This window comes from Bufo bufo, chromosome 5 (assembly GCF_905171765.1).
Source record: "Bufo bufo chromosome 5, aBufBuf1.1, whole genome shotgun sequence".
Taxonomy (NCBI): domain Eukaryota; kingdom Metazoa; phylum Chordata; class Amphibia; order Anura; family Bufonidae; genus Bufo; species Bufo bufo.
Genome location: NC_053393.1, coordinates 491344280 through 491368695, shown reverse-complemented (window position 1 = coordinate 491368695; position 24416 = coordinate 491344280). Strand labels below are relative to the sequence as shown.

The 24416-nt window shown below is 42.2% G+C and overlaps 1 protein-coding gene across 1 annotated transcript in view; it reads right to left on the bottom strand.

The window, feature by feature from the left end:
- Positions 1-21992, bottom strand: part of JCAD (junctional cadherin 5 associated) — a 140778-nt gene extending 118786 nt beyond the window's left edge. The window contains exon 1 of the mRNA XM_040434240.1: positions 21890-21992. The gene's annotated coding sequence lies outside the window, so the exon portion shown is untranslated. The remainder of the gene's footprint in view (positions 1-21889) is intronic.
- Between the last annotated feature and the right edge of the window lie 2424 nt (positions 21993-24416).

Here is a 24416-nt window from a genome sequence, read left to right as displayed (position 1 = left end):
ATAAATTAGTCCTTTTAAAAAAAAAGAAAAAAAGAAGCCAAAATGCAACACAGGAGTAAAAGGAATAGCAAAAATAAGTCCCAAATTAGAAAAGACCTCACCAATGTTCTTTTCAGAGATCAGGCAGACTACGGCAGATCCACGAGGCGCAGCGACACAGCACAGGAGGGGAACCAGCAAGGAAATCCACGAGACTCGGAGGCAGAATGACAGGACTAGCGGGCGCACCGATAGCAGGATCAGGATCGGTAGAGTTTAGGAGACGGAGACAGGCAGAGGGCATAGGGCCAGACAGTCCCCTAGAAAGGTAAGATAAGGAGAAAACCTTCCGAGAACTCCAGGCTTAATTTTGAATCAGAAGGGACCTTCATGTGGAGGGAACAGGGGGACATAGAGGAGCCTCGTATATCCAGGCAGCAGAGTATCCAACGGGAAGTTGGCTCACCAACCTTTGAAGTAGCCAGCATTGTGAACCGCTACTATCAGGAAGCACGGCCACGACAGATAGACCCACAGATGGCCTGAGGCTTGAGAGCAAGTCCTACCATCGAGCAGCGGAAGACGCGGCGGGACGCGGAGGAGGAGAGGAGGAGGGCGTGACGCAGCTTGCCTACGTCATCACAATCCCAATGATATTTACTTTTTATATATATTTTTTTTAAAGGGTAAAATGGGGCGATTAGAAGTTTTACATTTCTGTTATTTTTTATATATTTTTTAAAAACTTTTTAATGCATTTATTTTTTGTTACCATAGACAAGGCGGCAAATCATAATGAGGTGGTTATTATGGGGGACTTCAACTACCCAGATATAGACTGGGAAACTGAAACTTGTATATCTCATAAAGGAAACAGATTCTTGGCAATAACCAAAGACAATTATCTCTCCCAACTGGTTCAGGACCCGACTAGAGGGACGGCCATACTGGACTTAATATTAACCAATAGACCTGACAGAACAACAGACATGCAGGTTGGGGGACACCTGGGAAATAGTGACCATAAAGTAATAACCTTCCAATTATCATTCAAAAGAGCGTTTCTACAGGGAGGAACAAAAATACCAAACTTCAAAAAAGCTAAATTTAGCCAACTAAGAGAGGCCATAGGCCTAACTAACTGGGACAAAGTCCTCAAAAATAAAAATACAGCCAAAAAATGAGATATCTTTAAAAACATCCTAAAATCTCATTGTGAGAGGTACATACCGTATGGGAATAAAAGGTTAAGGAACAAAAAGAAACCAATGTGGATAAACAGAACTGTAAAGAAAGCAATAAATGACAAAAAGAAAGCATATAAAACACTAAAACAGGAGGGTAGCACGGAAGCACTGAAAAACTATAAGGAAAAAAACAGAACATGTAAAAAACAAATAAAAGCGGCCAAACTAGAGACCGAGAGATTAATTGCCAAAGAGAGTAAAACTAACCCTAAAATGTTCTTCAATTATATAAATGTTAAAAAGTATAAATCTGAAGGTGTCGGCCCTTTAAAGAGTAATGAGGGGGGAGTCGCAGAGAGCGACGAGGAGAAAGCAAAGCTGTTAAATATTTTTTTCTCCAATGTATTCACTGAGGAAAATAAACTATCAGATGAAATACTGAATGTTGAAATAAATTCGCCATTAAAAGTGTCCTGTCTGACCCAGGAAGAAGTACAACAGCGACTTAAAAAGATCAAAATAGACAAATCGCCAGGACCGGATGGCATACACCCCCGTATCCTAAGGGAATTAAGTAATGTCATAGCCAGACCCTTATTGCTGATATTTGCGGACTCTGTACTGACAGGGAATGTCCCACAGGATTGGCGCATGGCAAATGTGGTGCCAATATTCAAAAAGGGTCCAAAAACAGAGCCTGGAAACTATAGGCCGGTAAGTTTAACATCTGTTGTGGGTAAATTGTTTGAAGGTTTTCTGAGAGATGCTATGTTAGAGCATCTTAACCGAAATAAGCAAATAACGCCATATCAGCATGGCTTCGTGAGGAATCGGTCATGTCAAACTAATTTAATCAGTTTCTATGAGGAGGTAAGTTCTAGACTTGACAGCGGCGAATCAATGGATGTCGTGTATCTGGACTTCTCCAAAGCATTTGACACTGTACCACATAAAAGGTTAGTATATAAAATGAGAATGCTCGGACTCGGAGAAAACGTCTGTAAGTGGGTAAGTAACTGGCTCAATGATAGAAAACAGAGGGTGGTTATTAACGGTACATACTCAGATTGGGTCAATGTCACTAGTGGGGTACCTCAGGGGTCAGTATTGGGCCCTATTCTCTTCAATATATTTATTAACGATCTTGTAGAAGGCTTGCATAGTAAAATATCAATTTTCGCAGATGACACTAAACTGTGTAAAGTAATTAACACGGAAGAGGACAGTATACTACTACAGAGGGATCTGGATAGATTGGAGGCTTAGGCAGATAAGTGGCAGATGAGGTTTAACACTGACAAATGTAAAGTTATGCACATGGGAAGGAATAATGCAAGTCACCCGTACATACTAAATGGTAAGACACTCGGTAACACTGACATGGAAAAGGATCTAGGAATTTTAATAAACAGCAAACTAAGCTGCAAAAAACTGTGTCAGGCACCTGCTGCCAAGGCCAATAAGATAATGGGTTGCATCAAAAGGGGCATAGATGCCCGTGATGAGAACATATTCCTACTACTTTACAAATCACTGGTCAGATCACACATGGAGTACTGTGTACAGTTCTGGGCTCCTGTGAACAAGGCAGACATAGCAGAGCTGGAGAGGGTCCAGAGGAGGGCAACTAAAGTAATAACTGGAATGGGGCAACTACAGTACCCTGAAAGATTATCAAAATTAGGGTTATTCACGTTAGAAAAAAGACGACTGAGGGGAGATCTAATTACTATGTATAAATATATCAGGGGGCAGTACAGAGATCTATCCCATCATCTATTTATCCCCAGGACTGTTACTGTGACGAGGGGACATCCTCTGCGTTTGGAGGAAAGAAGGTTTGTACACAAACATAGAAAAGGGTTCTTTACGGTAAGAGCAGTGAGACTATGGAACTCTCTGCCTGAGGAGGTGGCGATGGTGAGTACAATAAAGGAATTCAAGAGGGACCTGGATGTATTTCTGGAGTGTAATAATATTACAGGCTATAGCTACTAGAGAGGGGTCGTTGATCCAGGGAGTTATTCTGATTGCCTGATTGGAGTCGGGAAGGAATTTTTTATTCCCCTAAAGTGAGGAAAATTGGCTTCTACCTCACAGGGTTTTTTTGCCTTCCTCTGGATCAACTTGCAGGATGACAGGCCGAACTGGATGGACAAATGTCTTTTTTCGGCCTTATGTACTATGTTACTATGTTACTATGTTACTACTATCTTTAAAGACCTGATATCCATGTTTTAGGTAGATACTAATAACATTTTGGAAATATGATATTAGTCCTTAGGGCGAGTCAGTGTTTATACTTCTGGATACTATGGTATGCCTCTGATTATCTATGAGCATTATTTTTGGAGAAATTTCCTATGTACTGTAACTATAACTAGGCTATATTTATGGCTCAGACTGATTTGGTAGTAAGGTAGAAGAGCCTGCGGAAATGCTCGCAGAACTGCTCCATGCTACCATATGTGAAAACTGCAACCACATCATTTTCCATAGTAAGAATTATGGTGGATAATAAGTTATAATGCAAATAAATGCTCATCCTGTAACATTTGGAAATGTTCTGAATTACTTTTACAGTTTTTCATCTTAAATACATGCATAAGTAACTAAGTAAATAATTCAGGGCCTATGTATCTGCAATACATTTAAACATTTACCCCATTATTTTTAACAATAAGCATGGCATAGAAAGTAATATATTTAAAATGTCTGACAACCAGTGTTAGGAAAAAGGAGAAGTGATTAGTAGCAAGTCAATTTGAACAAAATGTAATAGAAGCAACATATACCTGAAGAATAAAAGCTATAAAAATATAAAAAGTTATAAAAATAGAACAGAATTCACTTTAGCAGCTTAAATGGGGTTGTCCAGGGCCTTAAAGGGGTTATCAGTTCATTAATAGCGATAACCTAGCGTGGCGGCTCCTTGAAACAGCTGATAGGCGGGGGTGCCGGGACTTGGACCTCCGCCTATGTGATCATGATAACCTATCTTGAGGATAGGTCATCGTTATCTTTACCTGGATAACCCTTTTTCCTTTTGATACCCCACCCTTAGTATAGATTATTAATATCAGATTGGTGGGTGTCTGACTCCTACTGATCGGCTATTTAAAGATGGTGAGGGCAGCGACATCTTCATTGTTCATTTTATAGCAGCCATGAGTGGTACTGTAGTTTCTTAAAGTTCCATCACATTCAAGTGAATTGCACATAGCTACAGTTGCAAGAAAAAGTATGTGAACCCTTTGGAATTATATGGATTTCTCACAAATTGGTCATAAAATGTGATCTGATCTTAATCTAAGTCACAACAATAGACAATCACAGTCTGCTTAAACTAATAACACACAAAGAATTAAATGTTACCATGTTTTTATTGAACACACCATGTAAACATTCAAAGTGCAGGTGGAAAAAGTATGTGAACCCCTAGACTAATGACATCTCCAAGAGCTAATTGGAGTGAGGTGTCAGCCAATTGGAGTCCAATAAATGAGATGAGATTGGAGGTGTTGGTTACAGCTGCCCTTCCCTATAAAAAACACACACCAGTTCTGGGTTTGCTTTTCACAAGAAGCATTGCCTGATGCGAATGATGCCTTGCACAAAAGAGCTCTCAGAAGACCTACGATTAAGAATTGTTGACTTGCATAAAGCTGAAAAGGGTTATAAAAGTATCTTCAAAAGCCTTGCTGTTCATCAGTCCACGGTAAGACAAATTGTCTATAAATGGAGAAAGTTCAGCACTGCTGCTACTCTCCCTAGGAGTGGCCATCCTGTAAAGATGACTGCAAGAGCACAGCACAGACTGCTCAATGAGGTGAAGAAGAATCCTAGAGTGTCAGCTAAAGACAAAAGTCTCTGGCATATGCTAACATCCCTGTTAGCGAATCTACGATACGTAAAACACTAAACAAGAATGGATTTCATGGGAGGATACCACAGAGGAAGCCACTACTGTCCAAAAAAACCATTGCTGCACGTTTACAGTTTGCACAAGAGCACCTGGATGTTCCACAGCAGTACTTGCAAAATATTCTGTGGACAGATGAAACCAAAGTTGAGTTGTTTGGAAGAAACACACAACACTATGTGTGGAGAAAAAGAGGCACAGCACACCAACATCAAAACCTCATCCCAGCTGTGAAGTATGGTGGTGAGGGCATCATGGTTTGGGGCTGCTTTGCTGCGTCAGGGCCTGGACGGATTGCTATCATCGAAGGAAAAATGAATTCCCAAGTTTATCAAGACATTTTGCAGGAGAACTTAAGGCCATCTGTCCACCAGCTGAAGCTCAACAGAAGATGGGTGTTGCAACAGGACAACGACCCAAAGCATAGAAGTAAATCAACAACAGAATGGCTTAAACAGAAGAAAATATGCCTTCTGGAGTGGCCCAGTCAGAGTCCTGACCTCAACCCGATTGAGATGCTGTGGCATTTCTCAAGAAAGTGATTCACACCAGACATCCCAAGAATATTGCTGAACTGAAACAGTTCTGTAAAGAGGAATGGTCAAGAATTACTCCTGACCGTTGTGCACGTCTGATCTGCAACTACAGGAAACGTTTGGTTGAAGTTATTGCTGCCAAAGGAGGTTCAACCAGTTATTAAATCCAGCTGTTCACATACTTTTTCCACCTGCACTGTGAATGTTTACATGGTGTGTTCAATAAAAACATGGTAACATTTAATTCTTTGTGTGTTATTAGTCTAAGCAGACTGTGATTGTCTATTGTTGTGACTTTGATTAAGATCAGATCACATTTTATGACAAATTTGTGCAGAAATCCATATCATTCCAAAGGGTTCACATACTTTTTCTTGCAACTGTATGTGTAGACTCACACAAAGCCAGGAGTGGATCCAGCAGGAATGAGAAATATAAGTTCTTCGATTTGTTTCGAATTCACTTCTGGCTTTGGCTAAGACATCTGCAGAAAAAACCTGCTTCAAACGTCCTCCAAAAAACTCTGTGTGAACCTCCCCTTAGGCTATAATCACATCTGTGGAATGCAAATCCGATAGTCTGTTCCAGCAAAGGAGTAAAATCCAGTTTATTGCCAGGCAAATACCAATGCATGTAGTGGTCAGAAAGCTGGCATTTATGCCGGATGCCGGCTGGATTCTGTCGGATCCCATTAAGTCAATGGAGATCCGGTGGTGTCGTGTCGGCAGTGTGTGGCAGTTCCCAGCTATGCCAGATAGAGTAACTCCGGTAGTCTTTTACTATGCCGGAACAGACTACCAGATTTACAGTCATGAGATCTGAATGTAGCCCCAACCTACCACATGTAATTTACAATACTTGTGTGTTATAATGTTTTGCAGCGTTTTGCCCTCCTTTTGCTGCCTGAACCACCCACAGCTATGGAGCCTTTGTAATAAATATAAGACTTTAGACTGAAAAATCCGTCAGTGGTATGTCATGTGACAAATGTTAAGGACATCTGTCAGCAGATTTGCACCTATGACACTGGCTGACCTGTGCGATTGGCAGCTGAAGGCATCTGTGTTGGTCCTAGAGGCTCTGCTCTCTCTGCAACCGCTGCACCCTCTACACTGACAGGACCAGGCAGTGTAAATGTGATCACACCTGGCCCTGACTTCTCCTAAAGTTTCAGACAGGGCAGAGCCTCTAGGTGTAACGACAACGCCCCACGTTGCTCCTAGAGGCTCATTTGGATATATTAAAGCATGGACCACATGGGACCAACACAGATGCCTTCAGCTGCCAAGCGCAGATGTAACAGGTCAGCCAGTGTCATAGGGACAAATCTGCTGACAGATGCCCTTTAATAAATGGCGTGCAACATTGTGTAAATATGTCACAAAAAGTGCAACCCATGAACGACACTCCACAAAAAAAAAAGAAAAGCAAAAAGTCACATAATAATTACCCCTTTACAGTAGACAGTCTTAGGGTCCATTCACACGTCCCCAAAATGGGTCCGCATCCATTGCGCAATTTTGCGGAACAGGTGCGGACCCATTCATTTTCAATGGGGCCGCAAAAGATGCGGACAGCACACTTCCGTTCCGCGGCCCTGCAAAAAACAGAACATGTCCTTTTCTTGTCCGCAGCCACGGACAAGAAAAGGCATTTCTATTATAGTGCCGGCCATGTGTGGAACGCGCATGGCCAGTGTCCATGATTTGCGGACCGCAAAACAGTTGCGGCCGTGTGAATCGACCCTAAGGCTACTTTCACACTTGTGCTGTTAATTACGGTATTGAGATCCAGCAGGGCATCTCAGTACCGGAATTAAATGGATCTGTTTTGATGCTGTTGTGTGACATCATAACGGAAAAAAAACTAAATACATTGAAAGTCAATGGGTGACGGATCAGTTTTTTTAGGAGCCTAAAAAACCGGATCTGTCACCCATTAACTTTCATTGTTTTCAGTGCCCGATCCATTTTTATGACTGGACACAAAACCACAGCTTGCAGCGGCTTTGTGTCCGGTCACAAAACGGAATGGATCTATTTCCGGATCTCAATACCGGAAAAGAACAATGCAAGTGTGAAAGTAGCCTAAAATGTGCCCGATTTATCAGAGTGGCTGATGTCGGAGAATAAATCTGGTGCAAGTTTAGGCTACTTTCACACTTGCGTTTTTGCCTGATCCGTCATGGATCAGCAAAAACACTTCATTTACTGATAATACAAATGTCTGCATCCGTTATGAACGGATCTGGTTGTACTATCTTTAACATAGCAATGACGGATCCGGCATGAACACCATTGAAAGTCTATTGAGTCCGAGGAAACGGATCCTTCCCAATTGACTTGCATTGTGGGTCATGCCGTTTTGCTCCGCATCCCAGGATGGAAAGAAAACTGCAGTTTGGGAACGCAACCAAATGGAATGTTTCTGTTCAGTTCAGTTTTGTCCCCATTGACAATGAATGGGGATACAACAGAAGCGTTTTTCTCCGGTATTGGGATCCTCTGCCGGATCTCAATACCGGAAAATCTAAACGCAGATGTGAAAGTAGCTTAGACTGTCTGTATTAACATGTTACTTTCTGCTCTTTTTTTCTTTTCATTTTTTGGAGTGTGTGTCATGGGTTAAGCTTGTTTTTTTTGTGACAAATTTTCAAAATGTTGCATGCAATTTGTTAAAGTTTACTGAATGACATACCTATGAATTCTTCAGTCTAAAGTCTAATCGTATTTACTACAAAGGTTCCATCGGTTTGTGCACCACCAGAGGACTGGAGTACATTTGTGTAGCCCTGATCACAGTACATCTGTCCACACCTTAGTAAATGTAAAAACGGCAGGCATGGCCCAAAACACACTAAAAATGGCCCAAAAATTTGGCTCCATGGACAAAACAGGCAAGATCGTTCCTCTCCCCCTAGGGTTATAGCACCGATTTGGGTGCACACTGTTGCATCTTAAGCCACGCCTCTCCTCCCAAGCCACTCCCACTTCACACTTAACTCATTGCTGGGCGCGGCAAAAAAAAAAGTCCAAAACCCTTAATGAATGGGGGGTGTCAGAATCTCTCTGGGCAGTTTTCTCTATGGCTTTTAATGGGAAATGGCAAAAAAATTGCAAACAATTCATCGTTACAAAAATCTGTGCATTTTACAGGAAGACTAAACACTGACATACAGAATATTTTTATGGAAATTAATTCATGCATAATAATATGTTAATAATCAATGACTGCACATAGACAATAGACTACACACAATCCCACATTAACCTCACTGCCTTCACATTTAGTTACAGAGGCTTTTGAACTTTTAGAGACAATTAATCTTAGGTATGGTTTGGGTCTAATTATTCTGCAAGGCTGGTTAATGTTCCCTCTTGGCCGTTGGTTTGGGCTGAGAGCTCTAATCTTCTGCCTTTCATTTGCAAAGCAAGTTGGGAGCTTTTAATCCAAACTTTAAAACTTCACTCATTATAAATGTACCGCTTATTATATTTGTAGCTTACAAAAACTATCACTCCGCTACTGCATAGTCTTCCTCTTTACCAACTGGAGCAATGACTCCCATTCATTGCCATAAAAGACAGGCACCCTAATGCAGGAAGGAAGTGACTATATGGGGACAATATAGCAGCCCCAAGAAAAGTTTTTTAAAAATAAAAAAAATAATGGCTGCCACAGTGTAAAAAATATAAAACACGATAATTCTCAGCCAATTTTTCCTTAAAGGGGTTGTCTCACTTCAGAAAATGGCTTTTATTATGTAGAGAAAGTTAACACAAGGCACTTACTAATGTATTGTGATTGTCCATGTTGCCTCCTTTGTTGGCTGGATTCATTTTTCCATCACATTACACATTGCTCGTTTCCATGGTTATGACCAGCCTGCGATCCAGCAGCGGTTGTCGTGGTTGCACTCTATAGGAAAAAGCGCAAAGCTCTCTGTTGGCCGGGACAGCAGGAGCGCGTATAGTCCAGCAGTTTTTTCTATAGTGTACAAGCACGGCCACCATGGATTGCAGGGTGGTTGTAACCATGGAAACGAGCAGTGTATAATGTAATGGAAAAATGAATGAAACCAGCAAAGGAGGCAATATGGAGAATCACAGTACATTAGTAAGTGCCTTGTATTAACTTTCTCCACATGATAGACACCATTTGCTGAAGTGAAACATCTCCTTTAACGGGTTTTCTGAGGGGTTTTACTGTAGGTCATCCATATCTAATTTGTGGGGTCCGATACCCAGGATCCCCGCCAATCAGCTGTTTGAGAAGGCACCAGCGCTCGCAGTAATGCCGCAGCCTTCCCACAACTTTGCCTAGGCTATGTGACGTCCTGTTCATCGGTCATATGGCCTAGACACAGCTCAGCCCCATTGAAGTGAATGTGGATGAGTTGTGATTCCAAGCACATCCGCGATACAATGGACGGCGCTGTGCTTGGTAAGTTGAGAGGAGGCCATGGCGCCACTGCGAGCCCCGGTGCCTTTTCAAAAAGCTGATTGGCGGGGGTCCTGGGTGTCAGACCCCCACCAATCCGATCCTAATGACCTATCCATCATTTAAAAAATCTAGGAAAAATCCCTTTAAATCTGCCTCATTATTTCTTTCTCTTTTTATCAAAAGTCATACTAAAAGTTACCCATGTATGTCTTGATGTATTTCTACTACAAAAGAAATGGAAGATGTGGAAAGAGCCAGGCGATATTAAATTCACTTTAAAAGAGTTAAAGGGGTAGTCCCGCTTCAGCAAATGGCATAATCCCAGGGTTTCCAAATGCCGGCAATTTGTCCTATAGTGTACAAGCACGACCACTACTGCTGGATTGCAGGGTGGACATAACCCCTGGATACGAGCAGTGTATCATGTAATGGAAAAATGAATCCAGCCACCAAAGGAGGCAATATAGACAATCACAATACATTAGTAAGTGCCTTGTATTCACTTTCTCTACATGATAAATGTCACTTGCTGAAGTGAGAAAACCCCTATAAATACAAAATATTGTCCTTCTGTAGCAATCAAAAAATTATAATATAGTTGATATGATATATGAATACTGATAGTATATGTAGATAATTATAATATAGATGAATGATATATAGATAGGTAATCCATTGTCAGTTTACTGCTACCGTACTATGAAGGGAACATGTTATCTGAAGGGCAATCCTCATGATAATAGTAGTTAAAGAACTGGGATAACAGTATGACAGCTCTATTGTTCTCCTAATAGGCCTAGATTAAGATGTCCACAGAAAAGCATTGCATTGATTGGTGTGGTGTGTGATGCTCTACCTGAGTCACTACACAGGGACTCTTTCTGGTCACAGTGATGGTCTGACTGAGAAAGCTAAGCATTGCCAAAACAGCCACTACACTGTTAAAAGTGTTAGTTCTATCACTAACAGCAGGAAGCTGCTGGGCACTGGGTTGCCATGTGTCGGACCCCCACTGATCTGATATTGATGACCTATCCCCAGTATTTGTAGCCCAGAAAAAAACCTTTAATACATGTATATGATAATTATTTTTTTTTTATATATAGTATATCAAAGTGCCCATTTTTTGCCCCACTTTTGATTCAGGATGGCATTCTATGAAGAATCTCATACACCCTATTATAACTGGGGCATTTTACCATGTCAGTAAAGAGAAGTATTGGAGGATTACTTTAGTGATAGCAGTGGCTGTGATTTATACATTTATTGTTATTTTTGCATTTTCCTCTTAAGTAGAAATATAAAAGATCTGCAAAAGCTTGCTGGAAACTGAAGGGACCATCGTTATAGTTCTGATAGAGGCCGACACACCATCTCCATAGAAGCAAATATGTCAAGCTATAAATGTCCAGTATCATATGTCTTGCTCCAATATTGAAAGATTAGACCTATAGGATTTATGGTAACTGGGTAAAGGACTCTAATGAAAGCAGTAATAGGTGGTGGCTATATTGTATAACTGTAGCCTGATGCTTCACTACCTTGAAAATCTTGAGGGCGTCCAATGAGCACCTCAGTTATATGTGGTTGCTATGGGGGTCCAGGTGATGTATTGGGGACCCCAACCAACTTAATCCAGCTCTGACTACAAGGGAGAACTGGCCATAGATCCTACTCAGATGATTCCCGGTGGGACGATTTCCAGTGGGCCACCCAAGGCCATCCTCACAGTGGGCCACCCAAGGCCACCCTTTGGCAGGGCATGGAAGGCGATTAGTCCCTGCCCTGCTGTTCACTATCATAGGCTTCAGGAGAAGCAAAGTCATCATTGAGGTCACCTGCACCAGGAAGAGGCGTCTCATGCCACAGGCCGGAAGGGACCTGTGGCCTGTAATGCAGAAGGTAGGTGAGTATTAGATTCTTTTTTTTTAACTTGGTCAGTATAGGGATCATTATAGAAGGCACTATAGGGGGCATATAGGTCCCCTATACTGGGGCATTATGGGAGGAACTATATGGGAAAACTATAGGGGTATTACTCACTGGGGCCCTGGGAACAGTTTTAATACTGGAGCACTATAGGGTGCATTACTGGGGATAATTTTAATACTGGGGCACTATAGGTGACATAACTAGGGGAGCTGGAGCTATTTTAATACTGGGAGTACTGTAGGGATCATTAATGGGGGCACTATGGGGGATTTTTAATCCTGGGGAAACTCTAGGGCACATTATTGATGGAGGCATTATAAGGGGCAGTATTATTACTGGGGTGTACTATAGGGGCATTATTACTGGGTGTACAATAAAGGGGTATTATTATTGCTGGAGGCACTATAGTTGGCATTATTATTACTGGGGGCACTATAGGGGCATTATTATTATTACTAGAAGCATTTTAGGGGTGCACTATAGGGGGCATTACAATAGATGAAGGCACTATGGGGATTATTATTGTTAGAGGCATTACAGTTGCATTATTATTACTGGGGGTACTACAGGTGGCATGTTTGCTAGGGGCAAATAAGGGGGTATTATTATTGCTGGAGGCACTATAGGGGACACTATTAATACTGAGAGCACTATAGGGGCATTATTATTGCTAGAAGCATTATACAGGTGGATTATTAATACTGGGGACACCATAGGGGGCATTATTATTACTGGGGCACTATAGGGGGCACTATTATTGCTGGGACACGATAGGGTGCATTATTATTGCTAGAAGCAATGTAGGGGCATTATTATTGCTGAAAGAACTATAGGGGGCATCATTGCTAGAGGCATTATAGGGGTATTATTAATGCGGTGGGCACTATAGGGGCATTATTACTACTGGGGGCGCTATATAGCCATTAATGGAGGCATTTTAGGGGGCATTATTATTACTGGGGCACTATTTTTTCTGCAGTGTATTATAAGGGGGCATTGGGAAGCACAGCAGGCACACTAATGGGGGTGGAAGCAGGGTGACACTGTTGGATCACTAGAATGGGGAGTTTGTGTTAAGACGGTGGGGTGGATAATGAAAACGTGAGGAATCTAAAAAATCTGTGTTGCAAACTCTGCAGAGACTAGATATGGCTGAAAGAAGTCATCATGGCAGTCTGGTCCAAATGGAGAAGATGAGGAGAGAGAACATCTACATCAGAAGAGAGACGTCACTGGATTTAAAAAGTAAGTAGTGCTGTATTCTCCTGCATGTTTGGTAATGGTGAGAGACCAGGCAGCATGCTGTTGGTAGGGCTCGCTTGTTGCTGTAGCCTGCGTCTCCCCCTCCATATCTTAATCAGAGATAACTGGAGGAGGCCAGAATATGGCAGCTTGCGCTGGCCACCACAGAGGGGCAGCTTCGGGGAGGTATTTTGTGCTGCACTATGGTATCCAGTTCTGCTGGGGCAGTATACTGTGCTACACTGTCATGTTTGGTTCTGCTGGTGCAGTATATTATGCTGTGCAGTATATTATGCTGTGTCTTGTTTGGTTTTGCTTAGGCAGTATATTGTGCTGCGCTGTGGTATATGGGTATGCTAAGGCAGTATATTGTGCTGCGCTGTGGTATATGGGTATGCTAAGGCAGTATATTGTGCTGCGCTGTGGTATATGGGTATGCTAAGGCAGTATATTGTGCTGCGCTGTGGTATATGGGTATGCTAAGGCAGTATATTGTGCTGCGCTGTCGTGTTTGGTTCTGCTGGTGCTGTATATTGTGCTGCACTGTCTTGTTTGGTTTTGCTGGGGCAGTATATTGTGCTGCGCTGTGGTGTTTGGTTCTGCTGGGGCAGTATTTTATGCAGCACTATGGTATTGTTTGTCCTGCCTAGTTGTACAGACCCTACAACATGGTGCCATTTTTTTTTCAGAGCTAATTTAAATTTCCAGTCCGCTCCAGATGACCATGTAGAAATAACTGAATATATAGTATAATCATGTTAGAACCACAGGAAAGTGGCTTCATAATGTAAAAACAATTGTTTAGGTTAATTCTTAGTATCACAGGGTTTGATATGGAGACTATGGCAATTCTAAAATTCAAGTTTCCTTGAACAGCCTCTCTTTCCATGCTATCCCAAGGCTTAGTACTTCTGGGTGGGCTCAAGAGCTGTGGCTCCCTCAGTAGATGCAACCTTAAATGATAGCACATGTCAGAATCTCTCCAAGTGCTAAAAATACCAAAAATGTTCAAAAAGGAAAAATCAATTTGCAGTATAGTAAAAAATACAATGTAAATCAGCAATTGCTGATTGAATCCACTTTAATGCCAATGTCTCCTTGCTACCTGCTGCTTTGTGGAAGTGTCTCCCTAGTGATGAGCAGCATAGGCAATATTCGTTTTTGCGATATTATGGGAATTTTTAGCCTAATATTCGCAATAAATTTGCAAATTCTAGAATTCGTGATCTCCAGTCATAATTTTCTTGATTGCAAAAATCGGCAATGTAATATGCGCGTATTACGCGCGCAATACAGGCGTGAGTCACTTTTGCAAAATTTTTCAAGCTGCTGGAAGTTTCCTGAGACTGGAGAAAATGCACAGTACAGTAATTCCTATTACACTACCGAACACCCTGCACTGGAACCTATCACTATCTAACCTACACTGACTATCTCCGGCTAACTATCTGTATTATATATATGAGCTAACTAACTGTTATAAATAAGGGTCCAGATGAGTCTGGCAAGCACAGAGCACAGCAATGTCACTGCTCTCTCTCTCTCAGAACTGCAAAAAACTGTTACCTATAGGGGGAGTTTCCTATATACTAAGGGATAGGCAACTTTGCTATTGGTTGCTAGGGATGTTGCTAAGACAAAGATATTGCACCCTTCTCATTGGCCCACAAGCAAGAAGCAGGAGGGTACTGATAAAAAAAAAAATCTAGAATATTTGCGATTACGAAGATATAGCACTATATTCTAAATCTTCGCAAATTCTCAAAGTGCCGATATTCGCGATCAAAATTTGCGATTAGAATATTAGCGATCAACACTACTCCCTAGCCTTTTTGACAAGGGAATATAGCCAAGCCAGATATCCATCCATAGAAAGCTGTTTTCGGGGTACTTGCCCCTCATCAGTAAGGAGTAGGATTCTGGCTGAGTGCGATATCTTGGATGAAACTTAGGTAGGGTACTGGCTTTCCTTGAAGAGATCAGCTCAGCCAGAATCCTTCTCCATACTGGTGAGGGGCATGAACCCAAAACAGCTGCCTACAGATGGATATTTGGCTTGGCTTAAAAGTCCCATTTTAACTCATAGGGAACCACTTTCACAAGGTGGCGCTAGCAAGACGGTTCTCTTCTCTTAGGAGATACCGCTTTGCATATTGTTTTCCCATGGAGCATTGCCAATAAGTCTCTATAAGGGCAGCCGGTACCTTGCCTGACCTACCTGCTGCTTAGCAAGTGAAATTGGTGGAGTTAGGTGCAAGATGTCCCTTCTTGATAATTGGAGCTAGATAAAAACTCCAGCAATTTGCTGCAATAGTCAGCTGTGACATCTTAAAACATACTAAAAGCCCAAGGCTATAATTACCGAGTTCATGTTTTAAGGAGAAAAAGAGCGCTTTGTATTCACAAACACGGTATGCAAAGGATCTTTTCTATCTGCACTATGAGTGCAGGATACTGGAGACTCCCAGTCAGATTCTCTGCTATCTTCACGTTCCTCAGTGCACATAGCACCACGTTACCGTGTCTTCGGACTGCATGCAAAACTGCAAATGGTATCATAACTGTTGAGGGTGGAGGGTCTGAAAGTAAATGCAGCGGTTTTACCTATACTCGAGAACACATACTACTAGTAGGCAATAGTGATGAGCGGGAGGTGCAATATTCAATTTCGCGATATTTCGAGAATATTCGATTGAATATTCTTCTTATATTCGTCGAAATCTAATATTCGTCATTATGCTATTTATCGCGAATAATATGCAATTTAATTAATCGCATATTGCGATTTTTGTGTATTTTACGAATATTCGCTATATTGCTATATATTCTTGTTTTAGAATATGACGAATATTCTAAAAAACAAAGTTATAGCAATATAGCGAATATTCGTAAAATACACATATACAGGGTGGGCCATTTATATGGATACACCTTAATAAAATTGGAATGGTTGGTGATATTAACTTCCTGTTTATGGCACATTAGTATATGTGAGGGGGGAAACTTTTCAAGATGGGTGGTGACCATGGTGGCCATTTTGAAGTCGGCCATTTTGAATGGCCTGCTGCCACTAATGACGGGGGGGGGGAGGGGGACCCTGTGGCCACTGACAGGGGGGAGGGGGACCCTGTGGCCACTGCCACCAATGATTTTAATACTGGGGGGGAGGGGGGGTTAGGGCGCACTGGCCACCAATTATTTTAATACTGGGGAGGGGGGGCGCACTGGCCACCAATAATTTTAATACTGGGGAGGTGGGGGGGGCGCACAGGGCGCTGTGATCAGCGCAATTAACCCGCACCTGAGAGGTTAATTGTGCGGATCACAGCGCCCTGGCGGTATATTCTAACTTCAAGCGTCCCCATCACCATGGGAACGCCTGGTGGCTAGAATATACCATCGGATCTGAGTTAGATCGTGAAAACTCAGATCCGATGGTATATTCTAACCACCAGGCGTTCCCATGGTGACAGGGACGCTTGTCGGGTAGGAGTATGCCGAAAGGCAATAACTGTACTAATTGGGGAAAAAAAAAATATATTCTATAAAACGAATATATGTAATATAGTGCTATATATTCGTTTTTTAGAATATTCAACATTTTTTACCATCTAAACTCTTAATTCCTCCCTGCTTCTTGCTTGTGGGCCAATGAGTCATTGGCCCACAAGCATTTTAAGCAGGAAGGAATCATGTGTTCAAATGGAGAAAATGACGAATATTCGATATAACGAATATATAGCACTAGTGCTATGCGAATATTCGCGCTCAACACTAGTAGGCAAAAAAAACTTTCAAGAAAGAGTGAAGTAGGAAAAAAACAAACGCAAAAGAATATGTCAATAAAGGGCAGGCAATGAATGTGTTTATTGGGTTTTCCCAGTAACAGACTTTAGATTTCCCCAAAAATCTTGAGTAGGAACCCTTAGGCCTCTTTCACACGGGCGTTGCTGAAAAATGCGCGGGTGCGTTGCGGGAACACCCGGGATTTTTCCGCGCGAGTGCAATACATTGTAATGCATTTTGCACTCGCGTGAGAAAAATCGTGCGTGTTTGGTACCCAAACCCGAACTTCTTCACAGAAGTTCGGGCTTGGGATCGGTGTTCTGTAAATAGTATTATTTTCCCTTATAACATGGTTATAAGGGAAAATAATAGCATTCTGAATACAGAATGCTAAGTAAAACAGGGCTGGAGGGGGTTAAAAAAAATAAAAAATCATTTAACTCACCTTAATCCACTTGCTCGCGATGCCGGGCATCTCCGTCTGACTCTTTTACTGTCTAGGACCTGTGGAGAGCATTAACTATAGTTTAAGGACCTGGGATGACGTCACTCTGGTCATCACATGGTACGTCACATGATCTTTTACCATGGTGAATCACCATGGTAAAAGATCATGTGACGTACCATGTGATGACCGGAGTGACGTCATCCCAGGTCCTTAAACTATAGTTAATGCTCTCCACAGGTCCTAGACAGTAAAAGAGTCAGACGGAGATGCCGGCTACGCGAGCAAGTGGATAAAGGTGAGTTAAATGACTTTTTATTTTTTTTTAACCCCTCCAGCCCTGTTTTACTATGCATTCTGTATTCAGAATGCTATTATTTTCCCTTATAACCATGTTATAAGGGAAAATAATAAGGTTCGGGTCTCCATCCCGATCGTCTCCTAGCAACCGTGCGTGAAAATCGCACCGCATCCGCACTTGCTTGCGGATGCTTGCGATTTTCACGCAACCCCATTCATTTCTATGGGGCCTGCGTTACGTGAAAAACGCACAAAGAGGAGCATGCTGCGATTTTCACGCAACGCAAAAGTGATGCGTGAAAATCACCGCTCGTGTGCACAGCCCCATAGAAATGAATGGGTCAGTATTCAGTGCGGGTGCAATGCGTTCACCTCCCGCATCGCATCCGCGCGGAATGCTCGCTCGTGTGAAAGGGGCCTTATAGTCCTATGCAAATGACTCATGGTCATTAAAGGGGTTTTCCTTAGATACTGATGATCTATCCTCAGGATAGGTCATCGGTACCAGATTGGCAGAAGTCTGAAACCTGGCACCCCTGCTCCGTGCAGCTGTTAGTGGCCAGACACAGAAGTGTAGTGGCAATCACTTGGTGGCTCAATGGTTAGCACTGGTGCCTTGCAGCGCTGGGGTTGTAGGCTTAAATCCGACCAAGGACAACATCTGCATGGAGTTTGTATGTTCTCCCCGTGTCTGCGTGGGTTTCCTCCGGGTTCTCCGGTTTCCTCCCACACTCCAAAGACATACTGATGGGGAACTTAGATTGTGAGCCCCACTGGGGACAGCAAGTGATGATAATGTCTGTAAAGCGCTGCGGAATATAGTAGCGCTATATAAGCATGAAGCATCTTTTTTAGAGATACATTATTGTCCTACTGAGTTTCATCTGTATTATAGGAACACACAAATAGCACCCACTGAATATTCCTTTATAGGTTCACCTTTGCCCACTCCTCTTACAGACATGCTGCTGACCACTGACTGACCTCACGTTGCCTTTTGACCCATAGTAAATGTATTTGACCAAAGCCCTCTGTGAAGTCTACCAACTCCATCCTGGAGACCTGTTCAGAGATAAGCAGAGCCCTGCCTATTAGAAGGTCCTGATAACTGCTGCCATGGGACAGTCAGAAAGTACAACATATCTTGTAACTCAACACAGCAAAAAGAACAAATGATAATACACCATTCATTTTTACATTAAAACAGTGGCAGAGGCTCCTCAAGGATACATTATTTTTCAGAGAAATGTTAGGACTATCTGCAGAGAGCCAAGATTATCATAAGATGCTATGGGCGGCTTTAAGAATCTCTTAGTTATTGCTGATGACAGATAAATGGACGGATGGATGCTTGAACTGATTTGATCAGATTGTATATTAAATACACTATATAGACTTATGAGTCGCAAGGCCTGATTACAGTACAGGAAAAATCTGCTCAAAAATGTTGCAGGGAACCTGTCATGTTGAATATGCAGTCCGGTCTGCAGGCAGCATGTTATAGAGCAGGAGGAGCTGGGTATATTGAAGTCTAGTTTTGTGGGCTTACGGTATCTTAGATTTAGGAGTCCAATGGGCGTTCCTACTAGGTGTATACTTATACCGGAAATTGTGTCACTCATTGAGTAGGACCTCCCACTGGACTAAAGCCCAAAATAAACCAAGTCTTCGATAAATAAAATAAAACTAACTAGATGAAATAAAAATCATGTGATCGGTTCCCTTTATGATTAAAGTACTAACTTTCCACTGAGCAAAGCTGGGAGTTACTTTAAAAAGCACATACAAGGGCACGGCCATTGGGCTGTTGGATGGTTGGCCGTCGGCAGGGTTGTTTGGTTAGTTGCTTGGATGATTTGTTGGACAGATAAACAACAATGGATGCATTCAATGACTTGTTCAGCTAAAAAAATGTATCCCTCGTTTAACATATAAACGTTGGGGGAGAAGAAAAAACGTAGTGCACTATGCTTTTCCATTATGCAGAGTCCAGCAAAAAAACGTATGCGGTACTTTAATGGGCATTTATTTTTTATTTTTTTGCACGTCACCAGGTGGGCTCGGTCCAACTGACCCACACTAAATTTACAAGCCTGTGGTATTGGTATTGACAGCGCTCAAATCTGTCTGGCAATTGGAAGTTTTATTCTACCGACATGCAGTGTTTGGCTACAGACGGGCGCGCTTGAGAAAGGCGTCTGTAATCGAAACGTTGCATGATGGTGGAATAAAGCTTCATGTTTGTTAATTGCTACCTGGATGAGTGCTGTCACCAATACTTTACAAATGACAAGCATGATCCGACCATAACTAAGTCTGATCTGCTCAAAAATGTTCAAATTCATGTACGTAGAACTTTGAGAGCATCATAAGATGCTATGCACTATGGGTGTGTGGCTCCTAATGAAAAACTCCTACTCATCTGCTCCCTGTCCTCGAGATCTTCCGGACCCCGGTCACTTTACTACCGGCCAAGGTATGGACAGGATCATGTGTGCTTCTGCAGCCAATCGCTGGCCTCAGAGGAGTCTACAAGAAGCATGTCACTGCTAGGGGGACTGTTGCGGCTCATGTGGCGCATGTAACCCCATCCATACCCCAGCCAAAAGTAACCCGTCTAGGAACCAGAAGATCGCTGAATGGAGACAGGGCACCGAAACAGAGCGGCCAGGAGCAGATGAGTATGATTTTATTTCACTTGAATGGGATGAGCAGCTGCAATTACACTGCATCGATGCTACAAAGGGGACGAAATGCAGGTAAACTTCAAATGGAAGCCATGCTTGCACAAGTGACCGCTTGAAACAGCTGCTTGTTGGCAGTGCCAGGAGTCGGACCCCTCCAATCTTATATTGATGAAGTACCCTAAGGAAAGGCAATCAATATTATGTCGCCGCACAACCACTTTAACTAGGAGTTAATTGATGGTTGGTTGATTGATTGGTTGGACAGATGAATGGACAGACAGAAGCATACATTGATTTTCTCAGATTATACAGAACACACTCTATATGGACATATGAAATTAGAAATGTCTGGCATGACCTGACCAGAAAACAGGTCACATCTGCTTAAAATTTTTAGAATTAATCCACATAGGACTTCAGAAGATCATAAAACGTTGAGGGTTAATAAGTTTTACAAGGACACCTCTATTGGATGCTTGGTTGGTTGGTTGGTGGGATGGAAAGATAGGTACAAAATGTTTATTTTTTTTTCAGATCACATAGGAAAGTCTACATAGACATGACTATAAGTGACCAGCATGACCTGACCACATCACAGGGTCATAGATTGAAGCGAATATTGTTCACCCTGGATCCAGTGGAAGTTGCACGTTACCACTGTTACTATGGGATGCTACAGCTGACAGATACCGAGGGATTCACAGCACACCCTGCAACTAAAGTAGACGATGCAGCAATTGGTCAATATTAAAATGACCAACGTTCTTCAATATCACAAGCTTCTGCTAAAAAATCTATGGAACTCTGTCCTATCAGTGCCATAGACAGGAGCAGCTGGATCTACCCTGGCTGGACACTAGTTTGCCACTAACATGTCTGTTATGTCTGAGGCAGAACCCCACCTTGAGTGAAGAAGCTGCACATAATGCTACCATTAAGTACCCAAAGCACAGCCAGCAGCAAAGTATCTATGCAAAAGTAACCTCCAAAAACAACATTAAAAGAGATATTGGATAACATCAGCATGATCTTCATCTCACCAATAGTCACTTGTTCCTGTAGGAGTGAAGGTTATCTCCTGAGGTACACATGTACACACACAACTCAACCCAACAACAAGCCTTGTAGATGATGGGAAGAGCAGGCTTTGGTGCCACAGTCTGGGTGACATTGGATTTCTTACCAAACATGTCACATATCTTCCAGGGATACAAGGAACATGCCTAAAATCCAGAGAGAAACTTAGCTTCAGTTCATCACAGGCAGCTGCTGACTGGCTTTTTTTTTTCTTGTTGTTGCTGTGGATTCTGCTGCTCTACATTTCACAGGCTTCCAGCCACTTTCAAGATATAAAGGGTTTCTTCTCATGCATCTATGCAGCAAGGAAATAAGGTGGCATCAGGAGGCACTAAGGAAAGACATGGACTTACCTTGTGAGTCCCCCCATGCTTGCAGTCCTCTACTTGGTGTGCAGCAGCTACAGAATTGTAATCCAGCACTGCATGAAGCTACTGCTGAGCATGCCTAGTAAATGCAGTCACTTGGAAAGAAACTAGGAAAAGGATAAGGTTCCCTCAACAGCTTCAGCATTTTGCAGCTAGTCTGAAAGTTTTAAAGGTGCAAAACACTGAAGTTTGGGGTTCCATCTCAATAGCATGCCCATTATCATATATTGGGGGTTCACCATGTCATTAAAGCACGCCTTCTTGATATTGACTTTTATTCAATGGTCAAAAGACAACTTGAATACATACTTTCAAAAATCAAGTAGGTACAGTATGTACAATACAGCTGACATGCATCTGAACAAATCAGCTCTGCTACTTCAGTATACATTGTAGTAGGGAGACTTGATTCATCTCATCAGATGGATAACTAAGGTGATAGGTCCTCGCTAGGTCAACGTGTCATGCAGGAAAATAGAAATGGATTTCTATATAACCGTCATCCCGATGTGTCCAAGAGCTTGCACTTAGTTTCATCATGTCAAGGTCATATGGCTTGTAAATGATGCTGTTCTAATGAACTTTCCACACCCGCGGAAATGACTCAAACTTTGCTTTGTGCTGTCCTTACAATATTGCTCTAATAGGCAGAATTTATTTTTCTACAGAAATCCCATGATGTCCATTTCTCATTCTAGGTACGGAAAGTGATGAGTTTACCCATTATTAGGTCAACTTAATGAACCCCTTCACAGGAATTAGCCCAGAAAGGTTGCACTTGAATAAAAAACAGTCCTAAAATACTGTAAATCTCTCAAAGCCATAAATAGTCTAAGGTTGTCCTTGGTCAAATGCGCAAAGCTAGCAAAACCCCAAACGCCTATATAAATATACCGTTCCTGTGTGCAGATGTAGCAGTACTGAGTTTGTCATCTGGTTTAACTATTGGCACACTGATAAAGTAGTACAGGCACATAATTGTATCCGTTTTGCTATCCGCAAACCACAAATCTGCAAAATACAGATACCAGCCGTTTGCATGTCACAATTTTTTCACTTCCTTAAGAAAAATGAACAAGAATAGGACATATTCTATATTTTGGGGAATGCGGGCAGCACACCGATGACATCCGTGTGCTGTCAGTATTTTTTGCAGACCCTTAAAAATGAATGGGTCCGTGTGTGATGCGCCAAAAAATGCGATGCAATAAAAGTGTGCATGAGGCTTAAGTCAGCAGATTCAACTTAAGGGCTCGTTCACACAAACGTTTTTTTGCATTCCGTATACGGGCAGTTTTTTTGAGCTCCGTATATGGTCCGTATACAGAACCATTCATTTCAATGGTTCCGCCAAAAAAAAAACGGAATGTACTCCGTTTCCGTATTTCCGTTTTTCCGTTGCGTTCAAAGATAAAACATGTCCTATTATTGGCCGCAAATCATGTTCCGTGGCTCCATTCAAGTCAATGGGTCCGCAAAAAAAACTGAACACATACGGAATGTATGTCTTCCGTATCCGTTCCGTTTTTGCCGAACCATCTATTAAAAAATGTTATGCCCAGCCCAATTTTTTTCTATGTAATTCTGTAATACTGTATATGCCATACAGAAAAACGGAACAGAAAAACGGAATGGAATCGGAAACACTACTGAAACAAAAAACGGATCCGTTAAAAACGGCCCGCAAAACACTGAAAAAGCCATACGGTCGTGTGAACAAGCCCTAACTCAGAGAGTCCTCATAATGCACAAAAGGTGTAGCCCCAAATGACAAAACCCTCTACGCTACACTATCTATGTTCGTAAAGGCTTCTCTTTAGCTCTGCCAAATATGACATTGCATTTTTCTGCACTATATGCAGCGTAGGCAGCGACCAACGTAAAAAATAAAAAAATAAAAAAAATGGGTGTGGGGACAGCCTTTCGTGCAGATGTCGATGTAAGGACAACTTAGCAGCAACCCCTCGGGGTCCTATCAATAGATGTGTCTAATGCAAATGAAGTAAGGCATTTGTGCAAATTGATGCATCCTTAATGTCAGCAAGATCTGCATCACATGTCGGGTATGAAAAATGCAGGAACCAATAAAATTGCATGGTGTGTTTTTTTTTTATTTCTGTTACTATATGAAATCAGGCAGGGTGTCAGATACTGGATTCCTATAGAGGCGGGGGGGGGGGGGGGGGGGGGGAATAAAAAAAAGCATGTGCCTGTATGGATCATGGGGTAGAATTCTGCTGCTGTGGAGAGAGGCAGCTGGAAGCGAGGAAACATTTAAACAATTTTCTAAGCTGCACTTATTTCTGCATCTCTCCTTGTCCCTTCCTACCTTCCCTCCCTGAAGTCCTCTTCTCTCCACCAATCCTGGCCTGTTGTTAGGCAGAACACGTCATTCATAAAGCATAACAATGACAGCTGGAACAGTCCATGTTTCTGTCACTGAGTACCTGCGAGGTGCTGGGATTGTCCCTGTTTATCAGAGATGGATACATTGTATCACTTATTCTATTGT